The 13,702-nt window shown below is 49.8% G+C and overlaps 2 long non-coding RNA genes across 3 annotated transcripts; both read right to left on the bottom strand.

Annotated features, from left to right (window-relative positions):
* Positions 1-1,543: 1,543 nt before the first annotated feature.
* On the bottom strand, positions 1,544-7,514 carry LOC309805573. Its single transcript, XR_014294263.1, has 4 exons — positions 7,163-7,514; positions 6,723-6,899; positions 4,972-5,136; positions 1,544-1,915 (listed from the first exon to the last, which is right to left on the bottom strand). It is a non-coding gene; the product is annotated as an uncharacterized lncRNA (long non-coding RNA).
* Positions 7,515-7,658: 144 nt separating this feature from the next.
* On the bottom strand, positions 7,659-13,464 carry LOC309805575. 2 transcript variants are annotated; one of them, XR_014294265.1, is made up of 4 exons: positions 13,338-13,464; positions 12,898-13,074; positions 11,147-11,311; positions 7,659-8,087 (listed from the first exon to the last, which is right to left on the bottom strand). It is a non-coding gene; the product is annotated as an uncharacterized lncRNA (long non-coding RNA). The 2 variants fall into 2 exon arrangements; XR_014294266.1 differs by having other exon boundaries at positions 9,813-11,311.
* Between the last annotated feature and the right edge of the window lie 238 nt (positions 13,465-13,702).

The raw sequence follows: 13,702 nt of genomic DNA on the forward strand, positions 1-13,702 counted from the left end.
GAGCCACCATCACGGATACAGGAGAAAGCGGTTCCGGCGAGGCCATGGCAGGTGCCCCCCATGTATCAACTGCAGCCGTGAAAAGCGCCCAAGGATCAGCGGCAGGGATGACCACCGGTCTGGCGGGAGCCACCATCAAGGATCCAGGAGAAAGCGGATCCGGTGGGGCCATTGCAGGTGCCCCCCATGGATCAACTGCAGCCGTGAAAAGCGCCCAAGGATCAGCGGCAGGGATGTCCATGGGCCTGGCGGGAGCCATTATCAAGGATCCAGGAGAAAGCGGATCCGGCGAGGCCATTGCAGGTGCCCCCATAGATCAAGTGCAGCCATGAAAAGCGCCGAAGTATTCAGCGGCAGGAATGACCATGGGCCTGGCGGGAGCCATTATCAAGGATCCAGGAGAAAGCGGATCCGGCGAGGCCATTGCAGGTGCCCCCCATGGATCAACTGCAGCCGTGAAAAGCGCCCAAGGATCAGCGGCCGGGATGACCACCGGTCTGGCGGGAGCCACCATCAAGGATCCAGGAGAAAGCGGATCCGGTGGGGCCATTGCAGGTGCCCCCCATGGATCAACTGCAGCCGTGAAAAGTGCCGAAGTATTCAGCGGCAGGGATGTCCATGGGCCTGGCGGGAGCCATTATCAAGGATCCAGGAGAAAGCGGATCCGGCGAGGCCATTGCAGGTGCCCCCATAGATCAAGTGCAGCCGTGAAAAGCGCCGAAGTATTCAGCGGCAGGAATGACCATGGGCCTGGCGGGAGCCATTATCAAGGATCCAGGAGAAAGCGGATCCGGCGAGGCCATTGCAGGTGCCCCCCATGGATCAACTGCAGCCGTGAAAAGCGCCGAAGGATCAGCGGCAGGAATGGCCATGGGCCTGGCTGGAGCCACCATCAAGGATCCAGGGGAAAGCGGATCCGGCGAGGCCATTGCAGGTGCCCCCCATGGATCAACTGCAGCCGTGAAAAGCGCCCAAGGATCAGCGGCAGGGATGTCCATGGGCCTGGCGGGAGCCATTATCAAGGATCCAGGAGAAAGCGGATCCGGCGAGGCCATTGCAGGTGCCCCCATAGATCAAGTGCAGCCGTGAAAAGCGCCGAAGTATTCAGCGGCAGGAATGACCATGGGCCTGGCGGGAGCCATTATCAAGGATCCAGGAGAAAGCGGATCCGGCGAGGCCATTGCAGGTGCCCCCCATGGATCAACTGCAGCCGTGAAAAGCGCCCAAGGATCAGCGGCAGGGATGACCACCGGTCTGCCGGGAGCCACCATCAAGGATCCAGGAGAAAGCGGATCCGGCAAGGACACTGCAGGTGCTGCCAGCTTATCCTTGCAGGACACGAACCTGGTCTTGGCGGATGATGCCAGCACATCCTCGACGGGGGCAGATGGTCCAGAGAGCAGCATGAGCATGGTGTTGCCAGTTGCAGTCACAACCAGCAAGCCTGCTGCTGGAAGAGCTGAAGGGAAGGTCGCAGACCCTGTGGTCTCCACCTTGCAGACCGAAGGCTACATGGCTGAACGGGATGGAAGCCAGAAGGGCTTCCACCCCAGGGATGAAGCCTGGAGAGAAAAAAAGAAAAGAAGGACACGTCTTCATCGAGGAAAAGTTCCCATCACCGCAGGACACGTGAAGGTCACCACAGGACAGGAGGGGACAAGACCCAGAAATCATCCTCCCACTGGTCCTCATCTGGCCATGGAAACTCCAAAGCTGACGAAGGACGGGAGGACAGCTCGCAAACTGAGGAACAGCCAGTCCGCCACCAGTTCAGGGACTCTAAGTAAGACATCCAGTAAGATCCTCTCCTGCTTTAGGAGCTTCAGAGTCATTCCTGGTTCAGAAACAAGGCTCACACATGACCATTGAGAGGCAGACAAAGCCCCGGTTGGCTTCCATGTTTAGCACACATTTGCTAAAAGGGGAGAAAAAAACAAGGACACGATAAACACAAAATTCACAATACTGGATTTCTGTAGGGTAAAAAGAAGGGAGGGATGGTCTGGGAGGAAAAGCTATTATGCAAAGCGGTATGTCCATGGGAATGTATTATCGTTTCCATTTTATTTTAACATCTCTGACATCAGGATGATTTTTATACTGCTGTCAGCCAAGTGGCAGTCACTGCCTTAGAAATATCTCAACCAATTTGTTTCACTGTTGTTTTCCTTTCAATATATGCACAAGAGATGGATGACAAAGTCTGAAAGATATCTTTCAAGAACTATAACATAAAGAAACTAAGGGACATAAATACTCACTATCCAGGAACACAAGAAAGGTTTAGATATATTGTTAAGGAATAACAGAATAATCCAAAATGCTCTGTACTGATGAACTATGCAAATTATGTATGCATGTGGAAAGCGATTCTAAAAATAAAAAAATCATAAATGAGATTATGAAATCTCATTTCATACTGAGATTATGCATTTTTAAATGTCCATCATAAAAACGTCTTTCCAATTTAAAAAAAAGTTGTAAATAAATTTCATGAGTCCATGAAAATCATTAAATTGTTAACAACAGTTGATAACAGTTGGATTAGAGTAACTGTTGATAACGGTTAACAACCGTTGGATTTGAGAAGAATGCCTCTGAGAACCATGTGTGTTTTTTGTTTTGGGTTTTTTTTTTTTTTTTGCGGTATGCGGGCCTCTCGCTGCTGTGGCCTCTCCCATTGCGGAGCACGGGCTCCGGACGCACAGGCTCAGCGGCCATGGCTCACGGGCCCAGCGGCTCCACGGCATGTAGGATCTTCCCGGACAGGGACACGAACCCGTGTCCCCTGCATCGGCAGGCGGACTCCCAACCACTGCGCCACCAGGGAAGCCCCATGTGTCTTTGTATGAACCGGGGAGTCATCTGCTAGCCTTGCAATTCTCTGCTCATTCCCTTCTGTGACAACAGGGTCTACTAGGATGGAAGTTGGGTTTCCAGTAAAACTTAGGGACTTTCTCTGCAGAGCAAATTAAGTGGTAGAGGTGGAGGAGGTGAGAAATAAGATACGGATTCTGGGAGGAGTGGTAGCTTGGGAGGATGAGAGGAAGCCCTTCTCAGTTGCTCTGGTGGGTGGCTGGAAAATCCCATCTTGTGATTTCCGATACACAAAGACCAATAGATTGTGGGGATCAATGTGTCCTTGGAGTTCACTCTTGAAGCAGTGGGTCTTGGTAAGAGGAGAGAAAGAGCCATGTTCTCTAAGACCTGAGAGGGATTTGGGGGAAGCCTTCCGGAAATGTGAGGAGTTACGGGGTAGAGGAGGGAGATAAAGGGGAACTCTTTCCAAAGCCTTTGCCTCAGAGCCCCAGATTTTCACTCTGCCAGAGGCTGAATCAGCCTACTTCAAACAGCTTCATCTTAGGATTCTGTACCCTTGGCTTTACCTTTTGTCTTTCTTAGCCTGTATTAGGCATTCTCACTCCCTCACCCCAAAGGACTTCTTTAACGTGAACCTAGTCAGTCCACTATGCAGGGCGTTCGCTGAGCAGACCCACAGTTGACACAATTTACACCTCCAGTGCAGTAGTAAAGTGGAGGTGGGGACTTGCCCACCGCAACGTGCCCCGCCTGGCACTTGCTCTGGATTTCCTTTTCTATCTTGACAGTTCATCAAGAGGCACATGCACAGATACCTACGTATTTCAAAGCAACAGGCATCTTCCTCTGGAGGGAGACATCAATTTGGGTATCAAGTCAGTACACCCTATCAGATCAAGGCCAATAGTTTGGACAGCAATATTCATCACCGTGGTAGCAATTCTGCAGCTGCAAGTGCAATTAGGCAATGGATGCTTGATTACAAACGAACCAATGTCCCAAACTTCAAGTCTGGCAACACACATACATACTAGAAAGGGTTTTTTTCCCTACAGCAAAATAAGGTCATTCACAGGATTGTTGAAGATGTGCTATGGTGGGAGGCATATTGAAGGCAGTGTCGTGGCTGGCACAGCAAGCGTGATGTGATGCTGGGGAACACAGCAGGGGCCACGCCATGCAAGGCTTTGAGGTCCATTTAAAGGATTTTGATTTCTGACCTTGGAGTGAGGCAAAGCCATGATATGTTTTCAATAGGGGAGTGGCCTGATCAAATGTGCACTTTGTGGAGGGTACTGTGGCTTCTGTGAAAAGAAGTATTTGGCTGGGGGGGTTGTTAATATGGGACTTTATGTTACTTCCTATTTTGGGCCACAGGATCTATATAATGAGGAGATTGGAGGGTATGCTTTGAAAGACACCGTTCCATTTGAAATATCCACGTGGGGTGCATTTCTTCAACGAAGGACTTGTGGCCCCAGCTGCTGGGGGTGCATCCCACAGAAAGCCTTCAGCTGGCAGTGAGTTTGGAAATTGCCTGGGTTCCTCACCCGAGGTGCACGGCAAGAAATGATTGATGTGGAGTGTGAAGGTCAGGCCATCGTAGCCCAACACAGACCCTCTCGGAAGGGTCACTCCAGTTCAAGAGCTCAGCTTCGGGCTTCCCTGGTGGCGCAGTGGTTGGGAGTCCGCCTGCCGACACAGGGGACACGGGTTCGTGCCCCGGTCCGGGAGGACCCCACATGCCGCGGAGCGGCTGGGCCCGTGAGCCATGGCTCCGGAGCCTGTGCTCCGCAACGAGAGAGGCCACAACAGTGAGAGGCCCGCGTACCGCAAAAAAAAAAAAAAAAAAAAAAAAAAAAAAGCAGGGGTCAAGGAGGGAAGGATTGGGAGTTTGGGATTAGCAGATACAAACTACAGGATGGATAAACAGCAGGGTCCTACTGTAGAGCACAGAGAACTATATTCAGTATCCTGTGATAAACCATAATGGAAAAGAATAGGAAAAAGAATGTATGTATACAAAAAACTGAATCAGAAATTAACAGAAGAAATTAACGCAACACAAATTAACACAACATTGTAAATCAACTATACATCAATAAAAAAGAAGAAGGAAAAGAAAAAAAATACAAACCAAGTCTGGGTTACCTTTGTGGGGAGGGAGCATGCAGAAGAGGGGCTGGCAGGGTTCTATTTCTTGCTCTGGGTGGCAGCTACAAGGGTGTTCACTTTCTTGTTACTCATTAAGCTATATTTATGCTTTCTGCACTTTCATGAATGTGTGTTATATTTCACAATAAAAAGTTTCTAAAACTGTAAAAAATATAAATATAAATATAAATATAAACAAAAGTTAGCCTCCTTGAAAAGAGAAAATGGGTGAGAAAATTCTCCATATCCTGGAAATGACAGTACCAATGGGACTCTGACAGGTAGCAGCACTCTTTCTAAGTTCCTGCCAGCACTGTGTTATATACGCTGGGGGCACAGAGAACAGCAATTCCCATAGGATGCCTGCCCTTAGCAAGTACACAGTCCACTTCCAGGATTTTATCCCCAGGACATCATTCAGCAGAAGCACGAAGATGACCCCTGCAGGGAGATTTGTAACAACAACAAGACTGGAAACCACCCAGATATTTACAAAAGCAGGAGGGTTTTCTCAACCTTTTGATTACAAAGACTAGCCAGCCTACCCACACCTATACCCTGGCAGGGTCAGCCTGTTCCCTATGGACATGGTGGTTGGTTTAGGGGGAGGCTGGTGAGCCTGCCCCAAGGGGGTGGGGACTTGGAGGCTCAACAAAGGGGTGTGCGATGTGATGGTGACGGGTCACAAAGGACTTGCGGTATAAATATGGTCGGGCCAAGAAACTCTGGCAGAGTCCTGCAGGGAGGTGACGAGTTGCTTTCGTTCCCTCTCTCTCTCCGAGACTCAATTTGTGGCTGGTGGCTCTGTCTTGAACGGAGAGAGCCAGGAGCAGTGAGAGTTTACCTCATTACATGGCCAATAGCTACCGTTCAGTGGGGGTGTTGAGGACCTCCATGGGGGTCCTGCAACGACAACTGTACGAGGGAGGAGAGTATGACATTTTCAAGTACGCTCCCATGTTGGAGAGCGACTTTCTCCAGGTCAGCAAGAAAGGAGAACTGATTGACCTAGACAACCGCGTCCGAAGGGTGACTGTGGGTGTCGCATCCACCAGCCCCCTCTTCCCACTACCTGACGTCATGCTGCTGGCCCGAACAACGAAAGTCTGTGAAGAGCATGTCAGATGCGCCGGGATCACCAAGGGGAGAGGTTGCAAGCCCGTGAAGACCCCAGAGCTCACCAGGCTGCTTCCCTTGAACTTTGTCAAGATCTCCATCCACAACCGGGAGAAACAGCAGCTGTGCCTGAATCTTGCTACCGGCCGGACTTTCTATCTGCAGCTGTGCCCCTCTTCCGATGCACAAAAAGACCTCTCTGCCCATTGGGAAAAGCTCGTCTATATCCTGAGACCACCGGTAGACAGTTACAGCAGTACCCCGATGCTCCAAACTGGAGATGCAGCGACTACAGAGGATGCCAAAATCCTAGTGGGAAGCACCCACAGAGACTCAAGAACACGGGGCAGGGTGCTTTGGGAGAGCAGGGCAAAGCTGGTCCTTCATAGCCTTTGGTGCTCTCTGAGACTCACCTGGGAAATACCTTCTATTGTTGAAAAGGGTCAGGGACAAACGAGCTATCACTATGGGATTCACCACACTGGAGAGGTTCCGAGTGCTTCTCCACCTTGTCCCACAGGGCTGAATTTCAGAGAGACCTTAGGTATCATATCAGCTGCACTGGTCTCATCACCAGGGCTGTAATCCCTCCTACAGCATCCTGATTGTCTGGTCTCTTCTTGAACACTTACCCCAGCCCAGGTAGTCTCATCAATTGTGGAACATCATTCACAGTTAGGAAGCCCTTCCTTCATTGTGTCTCCCCGTGACGCCGACATGCTGATTCAAATCAGCCCAACCCGTGTAGTCACCAAAATGCAGAAGGTGTGCACCCCTTGACCCAGGAACCCCACTTCTAGGAGTCTGTCCTGCAGAGAGAGAAGCACAAGGGTATAAAATTAAAGTGTATATCATGGAGAATGGTATCAGTGCTTGCCCTGACCCTGGGACTGTTCAAGTAAAATGGAGTGGCCGTTTGACAGCGGTGCAGTAGATGGGATCTTGCATCCAATGGGAGCTTAGACTGGGTGATTTCAAAGGTTATTCTAAGTATAAGCCCTTGAGTTGCTCAGCTGCAGGATGAGAGAGGAGCAGACAGTTCAGATCTCACTTTCTGTCATCTCTAACTTACCTGATTCTCCTCCCCTGAGCTCAGACCACAGAGCTCCACAGAGAAAGGGATCAGGATGAGGCTGGGCTTCACAAGCTTCGTGACGTGACTGGAGCCACAAAAAGCGCCGAAGGATCAGCAGGAGGGATGACCATGGGCCTGGCGGGAGCCACCATCAAGGATCCAGGAGAAAGCGGATCCGGTCAGGCCACTGCAGGTGCCCCCCATGGATCAACTGCAGCCCTGAAAAGCGCCGAAGGATCAGCGGCAGGGTTGACCATGGGCCTGGCGGGAGCCACCATCAAGGATCCAGGAGAAAGCGGATCCGGCGAGGACACTGCAGGTGCTGCCAGCTTATCCTTGCAGGTCACGAACCTGGTCTTGGCGGATGATGCCAGCACATCCTCGACGGGGGCAGATGGTCCAGAGAGCAGCATGAGCATGGTGTTGCCAGTTGCAGTCACAACCAGCAAGCCTGCTGCTGGAAGAGCTGAAGGGAAGGTCGCAGACCCTGTGGTCTCCACCTTGCAGACCGAAGGCTACATGTCTGAACGGGATGGAAGCCAGAAGGGCTTCCACCCCAGGGATGAAGCCTGGAGAGAAAAAAAGAAAAGAAGGACACGTCTTCATCGAGGAAAAGTTCCCATCACCGCAGGACACGTGAAGGTCACCACAGGACAGGAGGGGACAAGACCCAGAAATCATCCTCCCACTGGTCCTCATCTGGCCATGGAAACTCCAAAGCTGACGAAGGACGGGAGGACAGCTCGCAAACTGAGGAACAGCCAGTCCGCCACCAGTTCAGGGACTCTAAGTAAGACATCCAGTAAGATCCTCTCCTGCTTTAGGAGCTTCAGAGTCATTCCTGGTTCAGAAACAAGGCTCACACATGACCATTGAGAGGCAGACAAAGCCCCGGTTGGCTTCCATGTTTAGCACACATTTGCTAAAAGGGGAGAAAAAAACAAGGACACGATAAACACAAAATTCACAATACTGGATTTCTGTAGGGTAAAAAGAAGGGAGGGATGGTCTGGGAGGAAAAGCTATTATGCAAAGCGGTATGTCCATGGGAATGTATTATCGTTTCCATTTTATTTTAACATCTCTGACATCAGGATGATTTTTATACTGCTGTCAGCCAAGTGGCAGTCACTGCCTTAGAAATATCTCAACCAATTTGTTTCACTGTTGTTTTCCTTTCAATATATGCACAAGAGATGGATGACAAAGTCTGAAAGATATCTTTCAAGAACTATAACATAAAGAAACTAAGGGACATAAATACTCACTATTCAGGAACACAAGAAAGGTTTAGATATATTGTTAAGGAATAACAGAATAATCCAAAATGCTCTGTACTGATGAACTATGCAAATTATGTATGCATGTGGAAAGCGATTCTAAAAATAAAAAAATCATAAATGAGATTATGAAATCTCATTTCATACTGAGATTATGCATTTTTAAATGTCCATCATAAAAACGTCTTTCCAATTTAAAAAAAAGTTGTAAATAAATTTCATGAGTCCATGAAAATCATTAAATTGTTAACAACAGTTGATAACAGTTGGATTAGAGTAACTGTTGATAACAGTTAACAACCGTTGGATTTGAGAAGAATGCCTCTGAGAACCATGTGTGTTTTTTGTTTTGGGGTTTTTTTTGTTTTTTTGCGGTATGCGGGCCTCTCGCTGCTGTGGCCTCTCCCATTGCGGAGCACGGGCTCCGGACGCACAGGCTCAGCGGCCATGGCTCACGGGCCCAGCGGCTCCACGGCATGTAGGATCTTCCCGGACAGGGACACGAACCCGTGTCCCCTGCATCGGCAGGCGGACTCCCAACCACTGCGCCACCAGGGAAGCCCCATGTGTCTTTGTATGAACCGGGGAGTCATCTGCTAGCCTTGCAATTCTCTGCTCATTCCCTTCTGTGACAACAGGGTCTACTAGGATGGAAGTTGGGTTTCCAGTAAAACTTAGGGACTTTCTCTGCAGAGCAAATTAAGTGGTAGAGGTGGAGGAGGTGAGAAATAAGATACGGATTCTGGGAGGAGTGGTAGCTTGGGAGGATGAGAGGAAGCCCTTCTCAGTTGCTCTGGTGGGTGGCTGGAAAATCCCATCTTGTGATTTCCGATACACAAAGACCAATAGATTGTGGGGATCAATGTGTCCTTGGAGTTCACTCTTGAAGCAGTGGGTCTTGGTAAGAGGAGAGAAAGAGCCATGTTCTCTAAGACCTGAGAGGGATTTGGGGGAAGCCTTCTGGAAATGTGAGGAGTTACGGGGTAGAGGAGGGAGATAAAGGGGAACTCTTTCCAAAGCCTTTGCCTCAGAGCCCCAGATTTTCACTCTGCCAGAGGCTGAATCAGCCTACTTCAAACAGCTTCATCTTAGGATTCTGTACCCTTGGCTTTACCTTTTGTCTTTCTTAGCCTGTATTACGCATTCTCACTCCCTCACCCCAAAGGACTTCTTTAACGTGAACCTAGTCAGTCCACTATGCAGGGCGTTCGCTGAGCAGACCCACGGTTTACACAGTTTACACCTCCAGTGAAGTAGTAAAGTGGAGGTGGGGACTTGCCCACCGCAACGTGCCCCGCCTGGCACTTGCTCTGGATTTCCTTTTCTATCTTGACAGTTCATCAAGAGGCACATGCACAGATACCTACGTATTTCAAAGCAACAGGCATCTTCCTCTGGAGGGAGACATCAATTTGGGTATCAAGTCAGTACACCCTATCAGATCAAGGCCAATAGTTTGGACAGCAATATTCATCACCGTGGTAGCAATTCTGCAGCTGCAAGTGCAATTAGGCAATGGATGGTTGATTACAAACGAACCAATGTCCCAAACTTCAAGTCTGGCAACACACATACATACTAGAAAGGGTTTTTTTCCCTACAGCAAAATAAGGTCATTCACAGGATTGTTGAAGATGTGCTATGGTGGGAGGCATATTGAAGGCAGTGTCGTGGCTGGCACAGCAAGCGTGATGTGATGCTGGGGAACACAGCAGGGGCCACGCCATGCAAGGCTTTGAGGTCCATTTAAAGGATTTTGATTTCTGACCTTGGAGTGAGGCAAAGCCATGATATGTTTTCAATAGGGGAGTGGCCTGATCAAATGTGCACTTTGTGGAGGGTACTGTGGCTTCTGTGAAAAGAAGTATTTGGCTGGGGGGGTTGTTAATATGGGACTTTATGTTACTTCCTATTTTGGGCCACAGGATCTATATAATGAGGAGATTGGAGGGTATGCTTTGAAAGACACCGTTCCATTTGAAATATCCACGTGGGGTGCATTTCTTCAACGAAGGACTTGTGGCCCCAGCTGCTGGGGGTGCATCCCACAGAAAGCCTTCAGCTGGCAGTGAGTTTGGAAATTGCCTGGGTTCCTCACCCGAGGTGCACGGCAAGAAATGATTGATGTGGAGTGTGAAGGTCAGGCCATCGTAGCCCAACACAGACCCTCTCGGAAGGGTCACTCCAGTTCAAGAGCTCAGCTTCGGGCTTCCCTGGTGGCGCAGTGGTTGGGAGTCCGCCTGCCGACACAGGGGACACGGGTTCGTGCCCCGGTCCGGGAGGACCCCACATGCCGCGGAGCAGCTGGGCCCGTGAGCCATGGCTCCGGAGCCTGTGCTCCGCAACGAGAGAGGCCACAACAGTGAGAGGCCCGCGTACCGCAAAAAAAAAAAAAAACAAAAAAACAAAAAAAAGCAGGGGTCAAGGAGGGAAGGATTGGGAGTTTGGGATTAGCAGATACAAACTACAGGATGGATAAACAGCAGGGTCCTACTGTAGAGCACAGAGAACTATATTCAGTATCCTGTGATAAACCATAATGGAAAAGAATAGGAAAAAGAATGTATGTATACAAAAAACTGAATCAGAAATTAACAGAAGAAATTAACGCAACACAAATTAACACAACATTGTAAATCAACTATACATCAATAAAAAAGAAGAAGGAAAAGAAAAAAAATACAAACCAAGTTTGGGTTACCTTTGTGGGGAGGGAGCATGCAGAAGAGGGGCTGGCAGGGTTCTATTTCTTGCTCTGGGTGGCAGCTACAAGGGTGTTCACTTTCTTGTTACTCATTAAGCTATATTTATGCTTTCTGCACTTTCATGAATGTGTGTTATATTTCACAATAAAAAGTTTCTAAAACTGTAAAAAATATAAATATAAATATAAATATAAACAAAAGTTAGCCTCCTTGAAAAGAGAAAATGGGTGAGAAAATTCTCCATATCCTGGAAATGACAGTACCAATGGGACTCTGACAGGTAGCAGCACTCTTTCTAAGTTCCTGCCAGCACTGTGTTATATACGCTGGGGGCACAGAGAACAGCAATTCCCATAGGATGCCTGCCCTTAGCAAGTACACAGTCCACTTCCAGGATTTTATCCCCAGGACATCATTCAGCAGAAGCACGAAGATGATCCCTGCAGGGAGATTTGTAACAACAACAAGACTGGAAACCACCCAGATATTTACAAAAGCAGGAGGGTTTTCTCAACCTTTTGATTACAAAGACTAGCCAGCCTACCCACACCTATACCCTGGCAGGGTCAGCCTGTTCCCTATGGACATGGTGGTTGGTTTAGGGGGAGGCTGGTGAGCCTGCCCCAAGGGGGTGGGGACTTGGAGGCTCAACAAAGGGGTGTGCGATGTGATGGTGACGGGTCACAAAGGACTTGCGGTATAAATATGGTCGGGCCAAGAGACTCTGGCAGAGTCCTGCAGGGAGGTGACGAGTTGCTTTCGTTCCCTCTCTCTCTCCGAGACTCAATTTGTGGCTGGTGGCTCTGTCTTGAACGGAGAGAGCCATGAGCAGTGAGAGTTTACCTCATTACATGGCCAATAGCTACCGTTCAGTGGGGGTGTTGAGGACCTCCATGGGGGTCCTGCAACGACAACTGTACGAGGGAGGAGAGTATGACATTTTCAAGTACGCTCCCATGTTGGAGAGCGACTTTCTCCAGGTCAGCAAGAAAGGAGAACTGATTGACCTACACAACCGCGTCCAAAGGGTGACTGTGGGTGTCGCATCCACCAGCCCCCTCTTCCCACTACCTGACGTCATGCTGCTGGCCCGAACAACGAAAGTCTGTGAAGAGCATGTCAGATGCGCCGGGATCACCAAGGGGAGAGGTTGCAAGCCCGTGAAGACCCCAGAGCTCACCAGGCTGCTTCCCTTGAACTTTGTCAAGATCTCCATCCACAACCGGGAGAAACAGCAGCTGTGCCTGAATCTTGCTACCGGCCGGACTTTCTATCTGCAGCTGTGCCCCTCTTCCGATGCACAAAAAGACCTCTTTGCCCATTGGGAAAAGCTCGTCTATATCCTGAGACCACCGGTAGACAGTTACAGCAGTACCCCGATGCTCCAAACTGGAGATGCAGCGACTACAGAGGATGCCAAGATCCTAGTGGGAAGCACCCACAGAGACTCAAGAACACGGGGCAGGGTGCTTTGGGAGAGCAGGGCAAAGCTGGTCCTTCATAGCCTTTGGTGCTCTCTGAGACTCACCTGGGAAATACCTTCTATTGTTGAAAAGGGTCAGGGACAAACGAGCTATCACTATGGGATTCACCACACTGGAGAGGTTCCGAGTGCTTCTCCACCTTGTCCCACAGGGCTGAATTTCAGAGAGACCTTAGGTATCATATCAGCTGCACTGGTCTCATCACCAGGGCTGTAATCCCTCCTACAGCATCCTGATTGTCTGGTCTCTTCTTGAACACTTACCCCAGCCCAGGTAGTCTCATCAATTGTGGAACATCATTCACAGTTAGGAAGCCCTTCCTTCATTGTGTCTCCCCGTGACGCCGACATGCTGATTCAAATCAGCCCAACCCGTGTAGTCACCAAAATGCAGAAGGTGTGCACCCCTTGACCCAGGAACCCCACTTCTAGGAGTCTGTCCTGCAGAGAGAGAAGCACAAGGGTATAAAATTAAAGTGTATATCAAGGAGAATGGTATCAGTGCTTTCCCTGACCCTGGGACTGTTCAAGTAAAATGGAGTGGCCGTTTGACAGCGGTGCAGTAGATGGGATCTTGCATCCAATGGGAGCTTAGACTGGGTGATTTCAAAGGTTATTCTAAGTATAAGCCCTTGAGTTGCTCAGCTGCAGGATGAGAGAGGAGCAGACAGTTCAGATCTCACTTTCTGTCATCTCTAACTTACCTGATTCTCCTCCCCTGAGCTCAGACCACAGAGCTCCACAGAGAAAGGGATCAGGATGAGGCTGGGCTTCACAAGCTTCGTGACGTGACTGGAGCCACAAAAAGCGCCGAAGGATCAGCAGGAGGGATGACCAGGGGCCTGGCGGGAGCCACCATCAAGGATCCAGGAGAAAGCGGATCCGGTGAGGCCATTGCAGGTGGCCTCCATGGATCAACTGCAGCCGTGAAAAGCTACGAAGAATCAGCGGCAGGGATGACCACGGGCCTGGTGGGAGCCACGGTCAAGGATCCAGGAAAAAGCGGATCCGGCGAGGCCATTGCAGGTGCCCCCCTTGGATCAACTGCAGCCGTGAAAAGCGCCGAAGG

Source organism: Mesoplodon mirus, assembly GCF_964341445.2.
Source record: "Mesoplodon mirus genome assembly, chromosome: 5".
NCBI classification, from domain to species: Eukaryota; Metazoa; Chordata; class Mammalia; order Artiodactyla; family Ziphiidae; genus Mesoplodon; species Mesoplodon mirus.